General features: G+C 43.5%; 1 protein-coding gene across 4 annotated transcripts in view; it reads left to right on the top strand.

Moving 5' to 3' along the window:
* The window catches only part of fhit (fragile histidine triad diadenosine triphosphatase), a 1,046,244-nt gene that overhangs the window by 152,759 nt on the left and 870,955 nt on the right, over nucleotides 1-22,530 (top strand). The window contains exon 3 of one of the 4 annotated variants that reach the window (XM_080186303.1): nucleotides 15,656-15,724. The exons of the other annotated variants lie outside the window; for them this stretch is intronic. The gene's annotated coding sequence lies outside the window, so the exon portion shown is untranslated. The remainder of the gene's footprint in view (nucleotides 1-15,655; nucleotides 15,725-22,530) is intronic. 4 annotated transcript variants of the gene reach the window in all.

The following is a 22,530-nucleotide window of genomic DNA, read 5'->3' as shown; positions in this document are numbered from 1 at the left end:
AGGGGTTATGGGAAAAAGGCAGGAGAATGGGGATGAAAAAGATATCAGCCGTGATTGATTGGCAGAACAGACTTGATGGGCCGAGTAGCCTAATTCTGCTCCTATGTCTTATAGTCTTCTAGGTTACTTTCTGCACTTCTGGTGATTTGCTTGAAAAATCAGAATGGGTTTTGCTTGTGCTGTCTTAGATTGGACCACTGATGAGGACCAAGATGATCAGCAACAGAATCTGTAGTAACCTGCTTCTCATAGACCTGGAACTGTGCAACAGAGGAGCAATCGGTAGAGGGGGGAAATACAAGCAAGAAGGACTATCCACAAAGCTGTGTCCGTAAACAGATGCTGAGTTTCCTAGCCATATCTAAACATCAGTTTTTCAAGAGGCTCATGATGCCAAACTTTATTGTATTGCCACCAACTGTTTGGTGGAATTCTTATTGTGTTGCCACCAACTGAGTTCCATTTACAAACTCTGAGAAGAAGAACTGTCGCCTTCTGGACATGGTGACCACACATTACTCATTTTTTTAGATCCTTCCAGGGCTCTGCCACAGGTATATCCAGGGTCTCCCAGTTGGCCATCCATGGTGGCACAGTGGTTAGCATTCCTGCCTCACAACACAAGGTACCGAAGTTCAATTACGGCCTTATGTGACTGTGTGGAGTTTGCATGTTCTCCCTATGATTGTATGGGTTGCTCTGGGTGCTCTGATTTCCTCCCGTCCAAAGATATGAAGGTTAGGTGGACCAGCTATGCTAAATTGCCCCTTAATGTCCAAAAGTATGTAAATTGGTGGATTAGCCATGGTAAATACACAGGTTATGGGGAAAGGATGGAGAGAGGGCATGGGTGGGATGTTCTTTCAGAGAGCCGGTGCAGACTCAATGAGCCAGACAGCCTTTTTCTGCACTGTAGGGACTCTATGACTGCGTAAGATAGATGACAGATGGTTTGATTATCTTGGCTGGCAATTATGCCGACATTTCCTACAATTATGCTGGTCAAAATCAGGGTTGCTTGAATTCACAGCTCTGGCTGGCTTCTCACAGACGCAGGGAAGCATTGACTGCTTACTTGGCATTCAGGATACTCCAAGAACAATCAGAACTATCTGCCAACTGCTGTAAGGCTTTCCACTCCATCAAAGTGCAGCCAGCCAGTGTGCATCTACTAAAGAAAATTGTGCTTACGTGTACGCACGATTCCTGATAGCTGTCATGATGTTTTCCTCCTGCAGCAATGCAAGCTTCCTGAAGTGTTTGGCTCAGGAGGCAGAATTCAGGGTTGGATGCTAGGTGTCAAAGGATATCCACTGCAAAATTAGCACTGTCATCAGGCCAACCACAGAAGCTCCCCAGTGTCTTGCTGAACCCATTATAGCCACTAGCTGTGTGAGTGAATAGTCCATCAGTGTGTTGATGCTACAGGGTGCATGGGCAGATCTGGAGACGCCCTTGCACGGTTTCCAAAATGGCCATGGTTTGCTGTGCTCCACTTGAGAGGTTCGAATTTGCAGGAGGTACAAAGCGAAGCATTCAGATCATTCTTGGATGATTTGGAAGGGATGGAGGAAGAAGAAAAGAGAGGAGATTGATTATGGCAGTGTACCCCCTACCAGCTCACATTGATACCAGGGATGCTGTTATAAATGCCAGCTTTGCTTCGGATATATCAAAGGAAATGCAAATGTTACCCTTCTGCTCGCCACTCCCTTTCAGATGCAATTGACTCAAAGCAGATCTGCAACAAAACAACTCCATTTAAGGAAATCCCATTGAGGATATGAATTGAAGGAGGCCATGACAAACAACCATTTATCATCTCAAGCCAGAAGGCTGGAAAGTGGTGAGAAAGAATAATGGGGGCAATTCTCACATTCCGCTGTGCTAATTTATTAGCATAGTAGGCCGGGAGATTTCAGTGGGGCCGGATTAGCACGATCTACACTGGGCCCCCAAGTGCCTCTCCCAGATTTCTGGTGCCGTCAGCTCAGCGCTGGAAATAGACACGGAGATGTATTAGGTATGCAGAGGCAGATTTTAATACAACATGATTATGTTATGTCCCCCGCTGTTCAGAGTGGTTTGCTCCAGTGGGGTTTAGAGTAGCTCCTCACTTTCGGGGCGCTAGTGCCTGATCCCGCTGGAGTGAAGGGGGGCAGTCGGGGCCCCCAGCAGATCAGGTGGCAGGGATGCCCCCCTGAGCATTGACACTTTGGCAGTGCCAGCCCATACCCACGGCATTGCCCAAGTGGCAAAGTGCCAATGTCCAGGGGACACATTGGTAATGCTCATCAGGAATGGGGCAGTGCCAAGGGGTTGGGGCATAGGGGGCAGGGCCTGATGAGGCAGGGCCTTGTAGGATGATCGGTGTGGTTGGGGGTCCTGCTGCCGCTCTGCAGACAGGATCGATGGGGGAAGAAGAGAGGTCAGTAATCGGGGCGGATTGAGGCATTGGGGAGGGTTGGCACTGTGGGCAGTGGTCAGGACTATTGGGGAGGGTGGGTTGGCACTGTCAGGGGGGAGGATTGGGGATGGAGGGGTCATGACTGGTCCCAGACATGGTCGGAGACCAGCAATTGGGCTGTGGGTGGGTCCGACATCTGACTTGTCAAAGTCGTGGGGCTGGCCAGCCTGGCAGGTCAGCAGATAGGGGTCACTTCACGTGCGCCAATCTCAGTGCTGACAGATTGGCACATGCGCAGTATCCCACTCAATTCTACATGAATTTGGTACTTTTTTTTTGGGAGAATCACCTTCTACATGTCCTGTATAAAGACCAGAAAACGATCAAAGCAACTTTTTTTTACATTTCCCCATACAACTACAAAATCTTACCCTTTCCTCTACTACCCAGAACCATGAGAGGGTTCCCCTTGTCCTCACTTTCCACCACTTGGGCCTCTGCATTGAAAGATCATCTTCTACTATTTCTAATTGCAGTCTGATGCATTCATGAAACACATCTTTCCCTCAGTCTCCTGAGGTCACCCTCTCCGTGACATCCTGGTCCACTCCTCCATCACGCCCAACTCCTCATCCCTTTCCACGGCACCTTCCCTTGCAATCACAGAAGATGCAACACCTGCCCCTTTAACTCTTCTCTCATCATTCAAGGTCCCTAGCACTCCTTTTAATGATACAACATTTGATTTGCAGCTCCTTCAATTTGGTCTGCAAGTATTTACTTTTTCCAATGTTGTTTCCTTTGCAGTGGGGACAGTAAATGCTGACTGGGTGACTGCTTTGCAGAACATTTTTGCTCAGATTGCAAGTATGATTCCAACCTTCCTGTTGCACGTCATTTCAACTCAACATCTTGCTCTCATGCTCACATGTCTGTCGTTGGCCTGCTGCAATGCTTCATTGAACCCCAACGCAAACTATAGGCACAGTACTTCATCTTCTGATTAGGCATGTTACAACTCTCAGGACTCACCATTGAATTCAATAACTTTAAATTGCTGCCATTCGCCTCCATCCCAGTCTTTTCATATCCAAACAGTCTGTGTTCCTAAGCAAAAACTCTTTATCCCCTTCCTCACCAGGCTTCTGTCACTTGTTCTTAAATTCTACTACATCTTTGTTGTAATCTTACCAAGCTGCCACTAATTACTGTTCCACCACCTGACCCACCCCCATACCACATATAATCCAACAATTTTTCCCTCTCTTATGAACTCAAAAAGTTAACTCTATTTTCTCTCCCTGTGAATGCTGGCAGGCCTCCTGACGTTTTGCAATCTTCTCTTTTTTTGTTACAAAATCTTACTTTTCCATTATCTGCTGTTCCTAAGTGGTAGAAGTATGATTACGTACTCACACAAAAACAGAAAATGCTGGAAAATCTCAACAAATGTGACAGCATTTGTGGGGAGAGAATAGAGTATGTCGTCTCTCAACACCAGGTTAAAGTTCAACCAGTTTATTTGATAGTAATCCCACAAGCTTTCGGAAATGGTGTTCCTTCGTCAGGTGTGTGGAAGGTGAAACTTCTTACTGTGTTTACCCCAGTCCAACGCCGGCATCTCTACACTGGGAGAGAATAGAGCCAATGTTTCAAGTCTACATGACCCTTCCGCAGTATTTTGCTTTTCTCTTTGTGATTACACACTGTTCAGTATCATTAACAACTACTCAGATAATGAACTAGTCCATGCTTGAATGCAGCAAGGTCTGGACATCATTCCAGCTTGAGATATAAATGGCACTACACATGTGCCAACCAATAACAATCTTCAACAAGCGAGTCTAACTGCTTCCTTTTTACATTAAGTGGCATTACCATTGTTGAATCCGTCACCATCCAAATCCTGGGAGTCATCATTGACAATAAAACTTATTTGGATCAGCAATCTAAATATTGTGGCTACAAGAGCAGGTCAGAGTTTGGTTACTCTGATCCCCGAAAACCCATTCCACCATCCACAACACACAAATCAGAAATGTTCTCCACTTTCCTAGATGAATGCAACACCAAAAACACTTGAGAAGCACGACAGCATCCAGCAGAGAGCAGCTGGCTTGATTGGCACCCCCATCTGTTATCTTAAACGTTCACTTTGTCTACCTCTGGCACACCATGACTACAGTATGTTATATCGACAAGATGCATTATATCAATTCGACAAGGCTTTTTGCCAGTATCTCTCAAACCTGTGATCTCTGCCACTTAGAAGGAAAAGAAAGCAGGTGCATGGGAACATCATCACTTGCAAATTCTCCTCCAACTCACAACCATGTTAACTTGGAAATGAATCATCATTCCTTCACTGCTGTGTTTAAATCTTGCAACTCCCTACCAATGAGCAATGTGGTTTACCTTCACATTGTGGACTGCAGTAGTTCAAGAAGACAGCTTATTTTCATCTCCTCAAGGGCAATTAGGGACCTTCCTAATGACCAGTACTTTGGAAATACCTTCACCATGTGAACTCAGTGGTTCAAGAAGGTGGCTTATCACCACTTTCATAAGGGCAATTAAAGATAGACAATAAATTCTGACCTTGCCAGTGATGCACACATTTCATGAGGTGCATTGGCCATGCTAAATGCTCTCTCAGTGTAGCCAAACAGTTGCTGTCCTATCCTTGTAGCTCCAAACATTTACCATGGGTCATCCATTTCACCAACACATCTTGGAACATTGAGGGGTAATTTAGGGCAGCCAATCCACCAAACCTGGGTTTTTGAGCCTGTGAGAGTCCTGGTAAAGATTACTCCACTTGCAGCAGTGTAGGAGCAGACTCATAAGAATTTAAGACTCGGCCTATTACACACAGCTGTGCAAGGGATACTGACTACGAGGTGAGCTGTGGGTAAGAAGTGATAAGAAGTTTTACAATAAGAACATAAGAAATAGGATCAGGAGGAGGCCATCTAGTTCTTCGAGCCTGCCCTGCCATTCAATAAGATCATGGCTAATCTGAAGTGCATCAGTTCCACTTACCCGCCTGCTCCCCATAACCCTTAATTCCCTTATCGATCTGTAATCTATCTACCCGTGACTTAAACATATTCAACGAGGCAGCCTCCACCAGTTCAATGGGCAGAGAATTCCAGAGATTCACCACCCTCTGAGAGAAGAAGTTCCTTCTCAACTCTGTTCTAAACTGCAACCCCCCCCCCACCCTATTTTGAGGCTGTGCCCTCTAGTTCTGGTTTCCTTTCTAAGTGGAAAGAATCTCTCTATCTCTAACCTATCCCGCCCCTTCATTATCTTGTAAGTCTCTATAAGATCCCCCCTCAGGCTTCTAAATTCCAACGAGTACAGGCCCAATCTACTCAATCTCTCCTCAAAAGCTAACCTCCTCATCTCCAGTATCAGCCTGGTGAACCTTCTCTGTAATCCCTCCAAGGCCAGTATATCCTTTCGCAAATAAGGGGACCAAAACTGCACACAGTACTCCAGTTGTGGCCTCACCAGTGCCTTGTACAGTTGCAGCAAGACCTCCCTGCTTTTATATTCTATCCCCCTCGTGATAGAGGCCAACATTCCATTTGCCTTCTTGATCACTTGCTGCACCTGCAGACAGTTTTTGCAATTCGTGCACAAGGACCCCCAGGTCCCTCTGCACAGTAGCATGCTGCAACTTTTCACCATTTAAATAATACTCCATCCTACTATTATTTCTTCCAAAGTGGATAACCTCACATTTGCCAACGTAATACTCCATCTGCCAGGTCCTCGCCCACTCACTCAGCCTATCCAAATCTCTCTACAGACTTTCCGCGTCCTCCACACAATTCACTTTTCCACTCGTCTTCGTGTCATCAGCAAACTTTGTTACCTTACACTCAGCCCCCTCCTCCAGATTGTCTATGTATATGGTAAACAGTTGAGGCCCCAGCAGTGATCCCTGCGGCACTCCACTAGTCACCAACTGCCAACCAGAAAAGCACCCATTGATTCCAACTCTCTGTTTCCTGATAGATAGCCAATCTTCAATCCATGCTAACGCTTTACCCCCAACTCTATATACCCTAACCTTCTGCAGCAACCTTTTGTAAGGCACTTTATTGAACGTCTTCTGGAAATCTAAAAACACCACTTCCACCGGTTCCCCTCTGTCTACTGCACTAGTCACATCTTCATAAAGATAGTCACATCTTCATAAAAATGCAAGAAATATACTCAATGAAGTTTCAGTATTTTGAGTCTAAAATGTGATTGTTTCTAACTTATTTCTAACAGCAGACATAAGATGGTGGCAGTGGTTGAGAGAAAAAGTTCAAACATTATAAATGAAGTTGATGCTGAATTAGATAGAAAGGTCAACGTGAATTACTGCTACAGAGAGAAAAACTGAGTGAATTATGCAAAAATGAAATGGCTGCCGCAGCAATGAGCACATTGCCCATGATGAATTGGGAATCTGATGATGTTGTCGAGGCATTTGAGAAATGTAGATTGACTGACTTTCAGTGGCTTTCTAAAAAGCACTAGTGAAGAGGTAAAAGTCAATAACAAGCTTTTGTGGACAGGGGAACAAAAGTGTGAATGCAAAGGATACAAAACCAAAACATCCATACCGTGAAGATGAGTTTGAGAACACAATAGACATATAAAAACCATATAACTGCATGAAATAGCTGGTTCTGAAAGTTCCCAGAGAAAAGAAATTCACATAACTAATCAGATGAGGAAGAGAGTGAAAAATAAGCCCAGAACCGTAAATTTGAAGTTGAAACTTGATATCCGAGTACAGAGTAACATTATCCCACTCAGACTATATCAGAAGCTCTTTCCTCTAAAACTTAAAAGAATATCTTGACCCATGGAAAGACACTCTAAAACCAAGTAACACCATTCTAATGGCATATGGGGAACTGAGATACTACAGATACAAACAATACAAATCAGATGGACATATCAAGGAAAAGATGTTGTATATTTATTCTACGTCACTGAAACAGACGGTCCTCTTACTGTGGGTTGAGCAGTTGTAAAGAGCTGCAACTTATTTCAATAAACCATGAGATAAAAGATTTAGAGAAACAGCAGGCAGGATGCGATTGCAAATCAGAGAGGGCCTGGTGGACTGAAGTGCATTTGTTTCAATGCAAGAAGTGTAACAGGTAAGGCAGATGAACTTAGAGCTTGGATTAGTACTAGGAACTACGATGTAGTTGCCATTACAGAGACTTGGTTAAGGGAAGAACAGGATTGGCAGCTTAACATTCCAGGATATAGATGTTTCAGGTGAGATAGAGGGGGATGTAAAAGGGGTGGGGGAGTTGCACTACTGGTTAAGGAGAATATCACAGCTGCGCTGTGGGAGGAAACCTCGGAGGGCTCATACAGCGAGGCAATATGGGTAGAGCTCAGGAATAGGAAAGGTGTAGTTACAATGTCGGGGTTTACTATAGGCCACCCAACTGCCAGTGGGAGATTGAGGAACAGATATGTAGTCAGATTTTGGCAAGGTGTAAAAGTAACAGGATTGTTGTGATGGGAGATTTTAACTTCCCCTATATTGACTGAGATTCATTTAATGCTCGGGGCGTGGTTGGGGCAGAGTTTGTTAGGAGCATCCAGGAGGGCTTCCTGAAACAGTATGTAGATAGTCCAATTAGGGAAGGGGCCATACTGGACCTGGTACTGGGGACTGAGCCCGGCCAGGTGGTCAATGTTTCATTCGGGGAGCAGTTCAGGAACAGTGACCACAATTCAGTAAGCTTTAAGGATGGATAAAGATAAGTGTAGTTCTCAACTTAAGGTGCTAAGTTGGGGGAAGTCTAATTACAACAATGTTAGGCAGGAATTGAAGAATGTAGATTGGGGGCAGATATTTGAGGGCAAATCAACATCTGGCATGTGGGAGGCTTTCAAGTGTAAGTTGACAGGGATTCAGGACCAGCACATTCCTGTAAGGACGAAGGATAAGTTTGGCAAGTTTTGGGAACCTTGGATAATGAGAAATATTGTGAGCCTAATCAAAGAGAAATAGGAAGCATTTGTCAAAGTTAGGAGGCTGGGAACACACAAAGCAAGTGTGGAATACAAGTAGAAAGAAACTTAAGCAAGGAGAAAGAAGAGCTAAAAGGGGTCACAAAAAAGCATTGGCCAGCAGGATTAAGGAAAATCCCAAGGCTTTTTACACATATATAAAGAGTAAGAGGGTAGCCAGGGAGAAGGTTGGCCCACTTAAGGACAAGGGAGGAAATCTATATGTGGAGCCAGAGGAAATGGGCTATGTATTAAATGAATACTTTGCATCAGTATTCACCCAATAAAAGGACTTGGTGGATGATGAGCCTGGGAAAGGATGTGTAGATAGTTTGAGTCATGTTGAGATCAAAAAGGAGGTGGTATTGGGTTCTTGAGAAATGTCAAGGTAAACAAGTCTCCAGGGCCTGATGGGATATACCCCAGCATACTGAGAGAGGCAAGTGAGGAAATTGCCGGGGCCTTGAGAGAAATCTTTGCATCCTCACTGGCTACAGGGGAGATCCCAGAGGATTGGAGAACAGCCAATGTTGTTTCTTTGTTTAAGAAGGGTAGCAAGAATAATCCAGGTAATACAGGCCGGTGAGCCTTACATCAGTGGTAGGGAAATTATTGGAGAGGATTCTTTGAGACAGAATTTATTCCCACTTGGAAATAAGTGGATGTATTAGTGAGAGGCAATATGGTTTTGTGAAGGGGAGGTCATGTCTCATGAACTTGATTGAGTTTTTCGAGGAAGTGATGAAGATGATTGATGAGGTTAGGGCAGTGGATGTTGTCTACATGGACTTCAATAAGGCCTTTGACAAGGTTCCTCATGGCAGAATGGTGCAGAAGGTGAAGTCACATGGAATCAGAGGTGAGCTGGCAAGGTGGATACAAAACTGGCTCTGTCAAAGAAGACAGAGGGTAGCAGTGGAAGGGTACGTTTCTGAATGGAGAGCTGTGACAAGTGGTGTTCCTCAGGGATTGGAGCTGGAACCTTTGCTGTTTGTAATATGTATAATTGATTTTGAGGAAAATGTAACTGGATTGATTAGTAAGTTTGCAGATGACACAAAGGTTGGTGGATTTGTGGATAGCGATGAGGACCATCAGAGGATACAACAGCATATAGATCAGTTGGACACTTGGGCGGAGAGATGGAAGATTGAGTTCAATCTGGACAAATGTGAGGTAATGCATTTTGGAAGGCCTAGTATACAATAAATGCCAGAATCCTTTGGAGTATTGATAGGTAAAGGGATCTGGGTGTACATTTCACTGAAAGTGGCAATGCAGCTGGAGAAGGTAGTCAAAAAGGCATATGGCATGCTTGCCTTCACCGGCCAGGGTATTGAGTTTAAAAATTGGCAAGTCATGTTGCTGCTTTATAGAACTTTAAATAGGCCGCACTTGGAATATAGTGTTCAATTCTGGTCGCCATACTACCAGAAGGATGTGGAGGCTTTGGAGAGGATACAGAAAAGATTTACCAGGATGTTGCCTGGTCTGGAGGCCATTAGCTATGAGGAAAGGTTGGAGAAACTTGGTTTGTTCTCACTGGAGTGACGGAGGTCGAAGGGAAACCTGATAGAAGTCTACAAGATTATGAGAGGCATGGACAGAGTGGATAGTCAGAAGCTTTTTCCCAGGGTGGAAGAGTCAATTACTCAGGAGCATAGGTTTAAGTCCAAGGGGCAAATTTCAAAAGAGATGAATGAGGCAGACTTTTTGCACAGAGTAGTGCCGGGGGGGAGGTAGTGGAAGGGGAGACAGTAGTGACTTTTAAGGGGTGTCTTGACAAGTACGTGAATGAGATGGGAATCGAGGGATATGGTCCCCGGAAGTGTAGGGGGTTTTAGTTAAGTTGGGCAGCATGGTCGGTGCAGGCTTGGAGAGCCGAAGAGCCTGTTCCTGTGCTGTAATTTTCTTTGTTCTTTATTCTATCCATCACCTAGTGAATGTAACACTATTGAAAATTAGTCAAATTACAAATCAGACTGATGAAGAGTTGCAGATACTCTCCCAGCAAGTGTTCCAGGGATGACCTGATAAGGTATAGCAAACACAACCAGCAATATGCAGTACTGGTCTATCAGAGATGATGGCTGGAATTCTCTGATCTTGCCTGCAGCTGGGAACCTGTTGCCCTGTTGCTCTGAATTGAGATTTGGCTGAGCGCCAAATTCACTACCCTCACTGGCAGCAAGCAGCAGGGTATGTGAGACTGGAGAATTCTGGCCAACATCTCACTCGAAGATGATGTTACCCAAAAAATGAGTGCCAACTCTTTAAGATTGTGGCACATCGTCCCAGCACTGAAGCAATACTGTGAATGATATTTTCAATAAAAAGCTATAAATGACTCTTAGGGGGTTCAGTTTATTTATAAAAATCAGCTGCTAATCATCTTTACTTTAGAAAGAAAGCTGATGATTGATATATAGGCACTGTATATTTCATAAAGAAAGAGGGATCTTGTGTTGTTATATTGTATCATGTGTAATATACACCTGAATTTAGGATGAGAAAATATTACATGATTAGCCCATATAGTTGAAGAATTGCTTGTATCCCTGGTTCTAAGGTCATTGAAGAAAATACATCAGATTTATCAAAAACATTTACATTTTAGGCTACAATCTCATTTAATAAAAAACAGATGGTGCATGAAAGAAATCATTTTACTTGAGCAGCCAGTTGTGAGCATTTATGAGTGAAAACTGTAGCACTACGTCTATAGTTATGTTTTCATTGAACCTTTGGCCATTTGGATCACAACACATGAGCTTAAAAGGAAAAAAATAAATCTGCTTAATTGAAAATGCCATGATGTACACAAGAATAGCATGGGCACAGATGGGTATATCGATTGTCAGTCTATGCTGCACAAATAGTGTGTGAGTCCATGTGCATTTTAATGTTGTTTGCTTACTTGCAAAACATTTGTGGCGGTGAAATTGTTCCACTGAGGCTGAGGGTGTTGCCAGATAGTCTGTTAAAATGCAAGACTATGGTTGTTCAACTTGTGGTCCCAAATTTTAAGAAAATCTCTAATGGGAATAATCATTGTGTTCCCAGTACGTCATTAAAATTCAAACTAACACTGTATAAATTGCAGCACAACAACCCACCAATGATCATAGCATTAGAATGAACAGTTTGTAGAATTGGAGACCTCTTGGTAATTAACTTGACTGTTACATTGCACGTTCTGGTGAATAGTATTTGTGTAACAAGCTAAGCAGGAATACGAGCTTTAACCTAATGACTTGTATATGTTTAAACACTTTCGATGTGTTACATATGGTATAGAATTTGTGGAAGGAAGTGCCACGCTGTCCTATGCTTTAAACACCGATATTAGATTTATGATTATACTTGACAAAAATGGGATTTTTTTCTCCCAGAAGTAATTTGTCAACTTGAGTGAAAGCAGCAATACCAACCTTAACACAATTAGCATGGGAAACAAATGTGAGAGAGGTGTGAAGTGACACAAGGTTTATAAAGGGAAAACAAATTTCTGTATTACCCTACAGGTAAAACAGAGTAAAACTTAATAGTAAGGTTAAGAGTGGTCAGGAAAGCTAAAATAGAAAACCGAGGCCTGGATACTCCATTCCCATTCACCATGCCATCGCTGCCAGCAAGAATGGAGAAATCTCCAATCACACCAGTGGGATCAGAGAATCCCAGTCATAGAGTCATAGAGGTTTACAGCATGAAAACAGGCCCTTTGGCCCAATTTGTCCATGCCGCCCTTTGTTTAAAAACCCTAAGCTCATCCCAATTGCCCGTATTTGGCCCATATCCCTTCGTTCCCATCATATCCATGTAACTATCTAAATGTTTTTTAAAAGACAAAATTGTACCCACTTCTGTTACTACCTCTGGCAGCTTGTTCCAGACACTCACCACCCTTGTGTGAAACAGTTGCCCTTCTGGACATTTTTGTATCTCTCCCCGCTCACCTTAAAACTATGCCCTCTAGTTTTAGACTCCTGTACCTTTGGGAAAACATATTGACTATCTAGCTGATCTATGTCCCTCATTATTTTATAGCGCTCTGTAAGATCAGCCCTCAGTCTCCTATGCTCCAGAGAAAAAAGTCCCAGTCTATCCAGCCTGTCCTTATAACTCAATCCATCAAGTCCCGGTAGCATCCTAGAAAATCTTTTCTGCACTCTTTCTAGTTTAATACTATCCTTTCTATAATAGGGTGACCAGAATTCACACCGTATTCCAAATGTGGCCTCACCAATGTCTTGTACAACTTCAACAAGACATTCCAACGTATTCAATGTTCTGACCAATGAAACCAAGCATGCCGAATACCTCCTTCACCACTCTGTCTACCTGTGACTCCACTTTCAAGGAGCTATGAACATGTACCCCTTGATCCCTTTTTTCTGTAACTCTCCCCAATGCCCAACCATTAACTGAGTAAGTCCTGCCCTGGTTCAGTCTACCAAAATGCATCACCTTGCATTTGTCTAAATTAAACTCCATCCGCCATTTGCCAGCCTATTGGCCCAATTGATCAAGATCCAGTTGCAATTGGAGATAACTTTCTTCACTGTTCACTATGCCACCAACCTTAGTGTCATCTGCAAACTTACTAGCCATGCCTCCTATATTCTCATCCAAATCATTAACATAAATGACAAATAACAGTGGACCCAGCAGTGATCCATGAGGCACACTGCTGGGCACAGGCCTTCAGTTTGAAAAACAACCCTCTACAATCACCCTCTGGCTTCTGTCAAGAAGCCAATTTTGTATCCATTTAGATACCTTACCCTGGATCCTGAGATTTAACTTCATGCAACAACCTACCATGTGGTATCTTGTCAAAGGCCTTGCTTAAGTCCGTGTAGACAACATCAACTGCACTGCCCTCATCTACCTTCTTGGTTACCCCTTCAAAAAACTCAATTAAATTTGTGAGATATCATTCTCCACTCACAAAGCCATGCTGACTGTCCCTAATCAGTCCTTGCGTCTTTAACTGCCTGTAGATCCTATCTCTCTCAAAACATCGTCCAACAATTTACGCACCACAACTGTGAGGCTCAGTGGCCTGTAGTTCCCTGGCTTTTCCCTGCACCCTTTTTAAGCAAAGACACAGCATTTGCCACTGTCCAATCTTCAGGCACCTCACCCATGACTATTGATGATTCAAATATCTCTACTAGGGAACTTGCAATTTCCTCCCTAGCCTCCTGCAATGTCCTGGGATACACCTCATCAGGTCCAGGGGACTTATCTAGCTTTATGGAAAAAAAGCCATAAAGATGGATACCTGGCATAAAAATAGCTGTCCGGCGCATAAATGGTTAGAAGGCATTTAGCAGACACTGACTTTCACACAGACAACTACTTGAAATTTAAACCAGAGGACAGACAGTTATTTGAATTAAACATACAGGGAACAAATGCTGTAGGAAGCCAGGTATCTTAAAAGCTAATGATAGTCCTGGGACAATGGGGTCTGATAGGGAGATTAGCCACAAGTAGGAACAGGAATGCATAAATGCAGAGAAACCAATTACTGTAAGAATAGACTGAAACTAAGTCATTGATAAAGAGGAAATGTATCCATTCGTGGAACAATGTGGTATTGAAGTGATCATGGCTGTACCTGTCCATAACGATGTGTTAAGAGATGTTCACCCATTTGATAACAACAATATGTTAATAGTGTCTGGTCCACCTATTGTGTAAAGGGTATAAAGATGGACCGCTCCTATTGTTTCATGGAGAGAAGGTAGCTGCCCAGCACTGTGGAGTGCCAGTGACTTTTCTCCATGAAGCTTTGTTAAATAACACTGTATTGTTGCACCCCCTGTCTGACTCCAAAGTGATAATTTTCCCACAACAATGCACTTTAAGACTTCCAGCACTTCCTTCTCTGTAATATGTACACTCCTCTCAACATCACTATTTATTTCCCCAAGTTTCCTAAGATCCATGCTTTTCTCAACAGTAAATACTGATGAGAAATATTCATTTAGGATCTCGGCCATCTCTTGTGGATCTGCAAATAGATGACCTTGTTGATCCTTAAGAGGTCCTACCCTCTCCCTTATTACTCTTTTGGCCTTTATGTATTTGTGGAAGCTCTTTGGATTCCCCTTTGCCTTATCTGCCAAAACAATCTTGTGTCTCCTTTTTGCCTTCCTGATTTCTCTCTTAATTCTACTCCTACACCCCCGATACTCTTCAACGGGTTCACTTGATCCCAGCTGCCTCTGCATGTCATGTGCCTCTTTCTTCTTCTTGACCAGGGCCTCAGTATCCCAAGTCATCTAGGGTTCCCTACTTCTGCCAGCCTTGCCCTTCACTCTAAGAGGATTGTGTTTACCCTGAACTCTGGTTAACACACTTTTGAAAGCGTGCCACTTAGCAGACGTCCCTTTGCCTTTCCACAGTCTCCCCCAATTAACTTCTGAAAGTTCTTGCCTGATACCATCAAAATTGGCCTCACCCCAATTTAGAATTTTAAAAATAGGCCAGACCTATCATTCTCCATAGCTATCTTAAAACCAATAGAATTATGGGCATTGGTCCCAAAGTGATACCTCATTAACACTTCTGTCACCTGCTCTTTCTTATTTCCCAAGAGGAGGTCAAGTTGTGCTCCTTCCTTAGTTGGAGCGTCCACATACTGAATGAGAAATTCCTCCTGAATACACTCAACAAATTTCTCTCCATCCAACCCTCTAATACTAAGGCTGTCCCAGTCAATTTTGGGAAGGTTAAAATCTCCGACTATGACTGCCTTATTTTTCTTGGAGTTCCTCAATTTCTCACCGACTATTTGGGGGCCTATAGTACAGTCCCATCAAAGTAATTTCCCCCTTCTTATTTCTCGGTTCTACCCATATACACTCAGTAGCCGAACCCTTGGATATATCCACTCTCAGGACAACCATGATGCTTTCCCTAATCAAAAGTGCAACTCCCCTTCCTGTCTTAGCTCCTGTTCTATCTTTCCTATAGCATCTGTACCCTGGAACATAGAGCTGCCAGTCCTGTGTCTCTCTTAGCCATGTTTCAGTAATTGCTATAATATCCCAGTCATGGGCGAGGTTGGAGAATTCTGGCCCAAGTCAAGATTAAAAGGAATATAATGACCTGAAAGGGTTTCATGGATGCAAAGTCATTGTCATCATCAGTCCCATGAAACAAGGATAATATTGAAGATTTTTGTGTCCTTAGGTGACTCAGCAAGCCAATCCTGGAGCTGCAAGTCTTTGGGCAGAGAGGATTAGAGTTTTGCTGAGGAAGGTAGGTTTCCGAGCTAGTGTTCTGCTCTATTCCGTATCTCTGCACTTAGAACATAACATAAGAACATCAGAAATAGGAGCAGGAGTAGGCCATCTGGCCCTTCGAGCCTGCCCCGCCATTCAATAAGATCATGGCTGATCTGTCGTGGCTCAGTTCCACATTCCCGCCCTCTCCCCATAACCCTTAATCCCCTCACTTATCAAAAACCCATCAACCCGCGTCTTAAAAATATTTAGCGAGGTAGCCTCCACCTCTTCAACGGGCAGAGAATTCCAGAGATTCACCACCCTTTGAGTGAAGAAGTTCCTCCTCAACTCCGTTCTAAACCGCACCCCCCCCTTTATCTTGAGGCTGTGCCCCCTAGTCCTACTGTCCTTTCTGAGCGGGAAGAGTCTCTCCATCTCTATCCTATCCATCCCATTCATCATCTTATACATCTCAATGAGATCTCCCCTCATTCTTCTAAACTCTAACGAGTACAAGCCTAATTTATTCAGCCTCTCCTCATAGCTCAACCCCCTCAACTCCGGCATCAGCCTAGTAAACCTCCTCTGCACTCCCTCCAAGGCCAAAATATCCTTGCGTAAGTACGGCGCCCAAAACTGCACACAGTACTCCAGCTGCGGCCTCACCAATGCCCTACATAGCCGCAGCAAGACCTCCCTACTTTTATATTCAATTCCCCTCGCTATGAAGGCCAGCATTCCATTAGCCTTCCTGACCACCTGCTGCACCTGCAAGCTGGGTTTTTGCGACTCATGCACAAGGACCCCGAGGTCCCTCTGCACCGTCGCCTGCTGCAGTTTTTCGCCACGTAAGTAATAATCCTTCCTACCATTATTCCTACCAAAGTGGACCACCTTGCACTTGCCAACATTAAATTCCATTTGCCAGTTCCTGGCCCATTCGCCCAGCCTATCTAGATCCTTCTGCAGACTCTCCACACCCTCCGCGCAATTTGCCGTTCCACCAATCTTGGTGTCATCAGCAAATTTTGACACCATACACTCGGTTTCCTCCTCCAGATCATCTATATAAATGGTAAATAGCTGAGGCCCCAGCACCGACCCCTGAGGCACTCCACTAGTCACCAACCGCCAATCCGAATAGCACCCATTGACCCTCCTATTTGACAACCAATCCCCTATCCACGCTAACACCCTACCCCCAACTCCATGCCCCCTTACCTTCTGCAATAATCTCTTGTGAGGTACCTTGTCAAACGCCTTCTGAAAATCCAGAAAGACCACATCCACCGGCTCTCCTCTATCCACCGCCCTAGACACATCCTCATAGAACTCCAGTAAATTTGTCAGACACGACTTCCCCTTAACAAAACCGTGCTGCGTCTGCTCTGTCAAGCAATTCCCCTCAAGATGCCTCGCCATTTCCTCCTTGATCACGGATTCTAACATTTTACCTACAACAGACGTTAAACTAACCGGCCTATAATTCCCTGCCTTTTGCCTGGCACCCTTCTTAAACAACGGCGTAACATTAGCCGTTTTCCAATCTTCCCCGGAATCCAGCGACGTTTGGAAAATAATCACCAAGGCATCCACTATCACCTCCGCCATTTCTTTCAGAACCCTCAGGTGCATTCCATCCAGTCCTGGGGACTTGTCCACAATCAGTCCCTCCAGTCTGTCAAGCACCGCCTCTCTAGTAACAATAATGTCATTGACACCCTCCAGTCCTACCACCTTTCCATCTCTAACACCCGGCAAATTATTCACGTCCTCCTCCGTGAAGACCGAAACAAAAAAGTTATTCAAGACCTCAGCCATTTCCCCATCCCCTACCACTAAGTCCCCCTTCTCATCCTCTAAGGGTCCAACGTTCACCCTAGCCAGCCTCTTCCTTTTTATATATTTATAAAAACTCTTGCTATCCTTTTTTATATTAAGCTTATGTAACTTCTTGACAGCATAGTCAATGCAGTTTGTTTCTGACTATTGCAACATGTTGGATGAGATGTCGCAGCATGGTACAATTTGTGGCATGTTCCTCCCATGCACTGATGTCAATCCCCTTTCACTGAGGTCTTTCAAATAACCCTAACATGTTTTCATTGCCATCTTTGTGGCCAGGTGCCATTTCTAAGTTGTAAAAAGACAATTATGTAGCATGTAGATACATATCCAGATCAGTGGAACTGATTTTGCATGATTCTGGTTACAATGCTGGAGGAATTGACTTCAGAAAGGATGTTGGAGTTTGTTCACCTATCTTCCCACTTGCGGAGACACAAGTGGTGGGAATTCTCCTGGAGGTGCTTTTGATAGGTGACTCGGATCTCACTGCCATTGAATAAGTTGGTGACAACAATAGTGCTGCAGATGAAAGTATTTGTCCTTTTATTTGACAGAAACAAGTCATTTAGAGTATCTGTCACCCTTTGACCACTTAATCACATGTTGCCATTAGGAATCAGTGATTTTCCTGTTTCCATGACAATTTACTTCCTGTTTTCATCCTATCTTGGCAGTTACCTTTGCTTTAGATCCAGTTGTCCAATTTTTGGAAGGCTGCACTATTACAGGTTATTCTGTGCTGGATCTCTTCTTCAACATGTTCTTTTTGAGAATGGTAGTATTTTTTGAGAAAGGAAGTAAATTGTCACGGAAACAGGAAAACCACTGATTCCTAGTGGCAACTTGATACCAAGTCGTCAAGTGATGACAGACACTCTAAATGACTTGCTCCTGTTAAATGTTCATTGAAGAAACCAAGTATTTTATAAAATATGAAACTTCCAAAGAGAAAGAAGGAAATATTAAGATTGAAAGATATAACAAGAAGACAATGGACAGATTGAAAGCCCTGAAAGGGTCACTCACCTTAGTTGAATTGCAAACAAAATTATTTAAGGAAGTAACTAATGTAATCAGTCAAATCTTGGTCTGCAGCTTCAGTCAACCTTTGCACATAGGATAACGTTTGTAGGTTAAAGGGTACACAGGATAAGAATTTCTTGACATAACAAAACAAGGTCCAACTATGCAAAAGATGAGGGAAAGGCAGTGGATATTGCAGACATAGATGTCAGTGAAGCCTTTGACAAGGCACCTCACGGTGGACTGGTACAAAAGGTGAAATCACACGGGATCAGAGGAAAGCTGGCATGGATACAGAACTGGCTTGGCCATAGAAGATAGAGGGTAGAAGTAGAGGGGTGCTTTTCTGACTGGAAGGCTGTGACTAGTGGTGTTCTATAGGGAACTTTTGTTGTTCATAGTATATATGTGATTTGGAGGAAAATGTAGCAGGTCTGATTAGTAAATTCACAGATGACACAAAAATTGGTGGAGTTGCAGATAGTGAAGAGGATTGTCAGAAGATACAGCAAGATATAGATCGGTTGGAGACATGGGCAGAGAAATGGCAGATAGAGTTTAATCGGACAAGTGTGAAATAATGCATTTTGGAAGAGTCAATGCATGTAGGTATTATACAGTTAATGGTAAAACCCTTGGAAGTATTGATAGGCAGAGAGATCTAGGCATATATGTCCACCAATCACTGAAAGCCCAGCACGGTGGATAAGGTAGTCAAGAAAGCGTATGACATACTTGCCTTTATCGGTCGAAGCATTGAGTATAAAAATTGGCAGGTCATGTACGGAACATCGGTTAGGCCTCATTTAGAATATTGTGTAGAATCCAGGTTGCCACACTACCAGAAGGTTGTGGAGGTTTTGGAGAGAGTACAGATGAAGTTAACCAGTATGTTGCCTGGTCTGGTGGATATTAGTTATAAAGAGAGGTTGGATAAACTCTGTTTGTTCTCTCTGGAACAACAAAAGTTGAGGGGTGACCTGCTAGAGGTTCACAATGTTATGAATGGCATGGACAGAGCGACTAGTCAGATGCTCTTTGCTAGGGTATAAAAGTCAACTACTAGGGGACATAGGTTTAAGGTGTGTGGAGAAAAGTTTAGAAGGGATGTACAAGACAAGTTTTTTTACATAGAGGGTGGTAAATGTCTGGAATGCACCTGAGAGGTGGTGGGAGCAGGTCGATAGTGGCATTTAAGGGGCAACCAGACAAATACATGAATAGGATGAGAATGGAAGGACATGGACTCCGTAAGTGCATATGGTTTTAGTTTTGGCAGGCTTCATGATTGGCAGAGGCTTAGAGGGCCGGAAGGCCTGTTTCACATGCTTTTTTTTGTTATGTCGTCTTCTACCATCTTTTTGGTTACAATATACAACACAATTGGAGTTGTTGAATAATCATGGCAGCCATTTTTTAATATTGGGAAGTTAGGCACCTGATGAGAGGTCAGAACATCAGAGGCAGCTGTGGTAATTAAAGTTGATTCAAGAGTGAGCATTTCAAAATTTAAGTGAGTTGAGTCAGACCCCTCGCCTCCTGCACTCTCCCTAATCTTATCGCTTATTGTTATGCAATAGACGGAATTTTTCGCTTTGGCAAGTTGCAGTCAGAGCTGGAATAGGCTTCAAAAACAGTTGAGGCCCCCCAGCTGCATCTTATGAAACATACGGTCTCCAAGTCAAAGCATGTATGTCCTCCCTCTAAGAATAATGTTCCTGTACTTATGCTACCACTGGATGTCGTGCTGCGGTAAAGCAGAGCCTATAGTGGGGCATTTGTCAAGCAGCATCTCTTGCAGAATTAAAACCTTTGTTTGGCAGACAATAATTAGTGGGTGGTAGATCTGCACCCTCATCAGTTAGCACTAAATCTACCATCCACAGCACTCTTCTCCCAGTCGGTCCATGCTTGTATGTTTGAGTTGAAACCCAATAAGACAGTTGTAGGCTTAATTGCATTCTATACACTCCTGAACACCACATTACAGCAGACAGTTTTCTTTGTGTTATTTTACAATGTTAACACGAAAATAACTTGGCAATCTGCATTGTATAAGTTCTGGTGTTTGAAACGCCTCTTGCAGACATAGAACTTGGAGTGTGTTGTCTCTGAAGCATAAAACACAACACCATGTAATATCTTTCATGGGGCAGAACTTCCAGCCACACGCATCCCAAGACCGGAAATTCCCACCTGAGGCCAAAGGACCTATAAATGGTCCGTCAAATTTTCTGACCCGCCTGCTACGATTCCTGTGGTGGGCGGGACCAGAAAATTTACCCCATGGCGTCTGATCTGTTAACAGTTCAATATTCAGGATATTGTATATAAGAACATAAGAAATAGGAGCAGGAGTAGGCCATCTAGCCCTTCGAGCCTGCCCCGCCATTCAGTAAGATCATGGCTGATCTGAAGTGGATCAGTTCCACTTTCCCGCTCTCTCTCCATAACCCTTAATTCCCTTGTCTGTCAAAAACCTATCTACCCGTGACTTAAATATATTTAGCGAGGTAGCCTCCACCACTTCAATGGGCAGAGAATTCCAGAGATTCACCACCCTTTGAGTGAAGAAGTTCCTCCTCAACTCCGATCTAAACTGCTCCCCCCTTATCTTGAGGCTGTGCCCTCGAGTCCTGCAATCTTTTCTAAGCGGGAAGAATGTCTCCACCTCTATCCTATCCATCCCTTTCATTATCTTATACGTCTCTATAAGATCCCCCCTCATCCTTCTAAACTCCAACGAGTACAGACCCAGTCTATTTAGTCTCTCTTCTCTATTGTGTTTAAGTTTAATGAAAAGCAAGCCAGTATTTTCTTAATTTCTACTTTCTTTCAGACCAATAAATTAAAGGGCTACCAAGTTGCCAAGAATTTGAAAGAATTATTTGGTTAAAAAATAAGAGTTATTGTATTTTAAGAAATAAGAGAACCATCCAAAATTTTTTGTTGAAACAAAATATTAATTTGAATCTACTTTCTTGTACTACTTGCCCAAACTCTAAAGGTAACAATACCATAAACAATTCAGTTGTACAGATCTGTTTTCAAATCTGGACCAAAGCCTTTATTAAAAATGCAACACCAACTTAGAACTCAATTTGAACACATTGGACAGAATTTAATGCACTTCCCCAAAGTGAATTTGGTGGCGCAGTGGCAATTAATTGGATGGGAGGGTTGCAGGTGGGACTCTGAAGCCCACATAATGGTCTCATCTCACTGCCACTGATATGAACCGAGCGATGGGAGGTGACCTCGCCCTGCAGGGAACACGACAAGCAAACCTGTGTGGGGTTACTTGTGAGGGAATGGTGGTGTGGGTCCCTCATTGAGATACAGTGCTTGATCAAAAGATGCAACATCAGTGAGGGGAGGCCTACTGAGAGTCACACCCTGCCCTTGCTGCCACCCTACCACTCTACCTCTCCATGACCCCCACCCCATGATCCTGTTCCTGCCATCAGTAGCTCTGGCCTCTGACAATCCTAGGCCTTGGATGGATATTGTATTGGCATTAGCCACTGCCTCACTTATAGTGCTGCTGTTCAGTAGGGCAGTTCTTGGTGAGGAGGACAGATAAGCCCTTGGTCCCAGGTAAGGCTTGCTGCTGCCTAGTTAAGTATCTGAATGTCACCTTAATTCTGTGGGTTGTCCTGAAATAAGGGGGTGTAAGTTCTCGCTACTCTTCAGCCAGCAAACAAGATGTCACCTTCATTAAATACCATCCATGAATTTGAAAGATTTCTATATTTCAAAAGATTTTGTGAGATACATAATACTTCCATGGCACTTTTCTAATTTAACACTCTATCCTGTCCCTGCGAAATTCTTAACGACCTAAAACAAACTGACATTATTTTATTCAGCATAACTGTTTGGAGAAATAGAATCCATAGAATAGAACATAGAACATTACAGCGCAGAACAGGCCCTTTGGCCCACGATGTTGCGCCGACCAGTTAAAAA

This window comes from Carcharhinus amblyrhynchos, chromosome 3 (assembly GCF_965287045.1).
Source record: "Carcharhinus amblyrhynchos chromosome 3, sCarAmb.v2.hapA, whole genome shotgun sequence".
NCBI classification, from domain to species: domain Eukaryota; kingdom Metazoa; phylum Chordata; class Chondrichthyes; order Carcharhiniformes; family Carcharhinidae; genus Carcharhinus; species Carcharhinus amblyrhynchos.
This window is presented reverse-complemented; position numbering and strand designations above follow the sequence as displayed.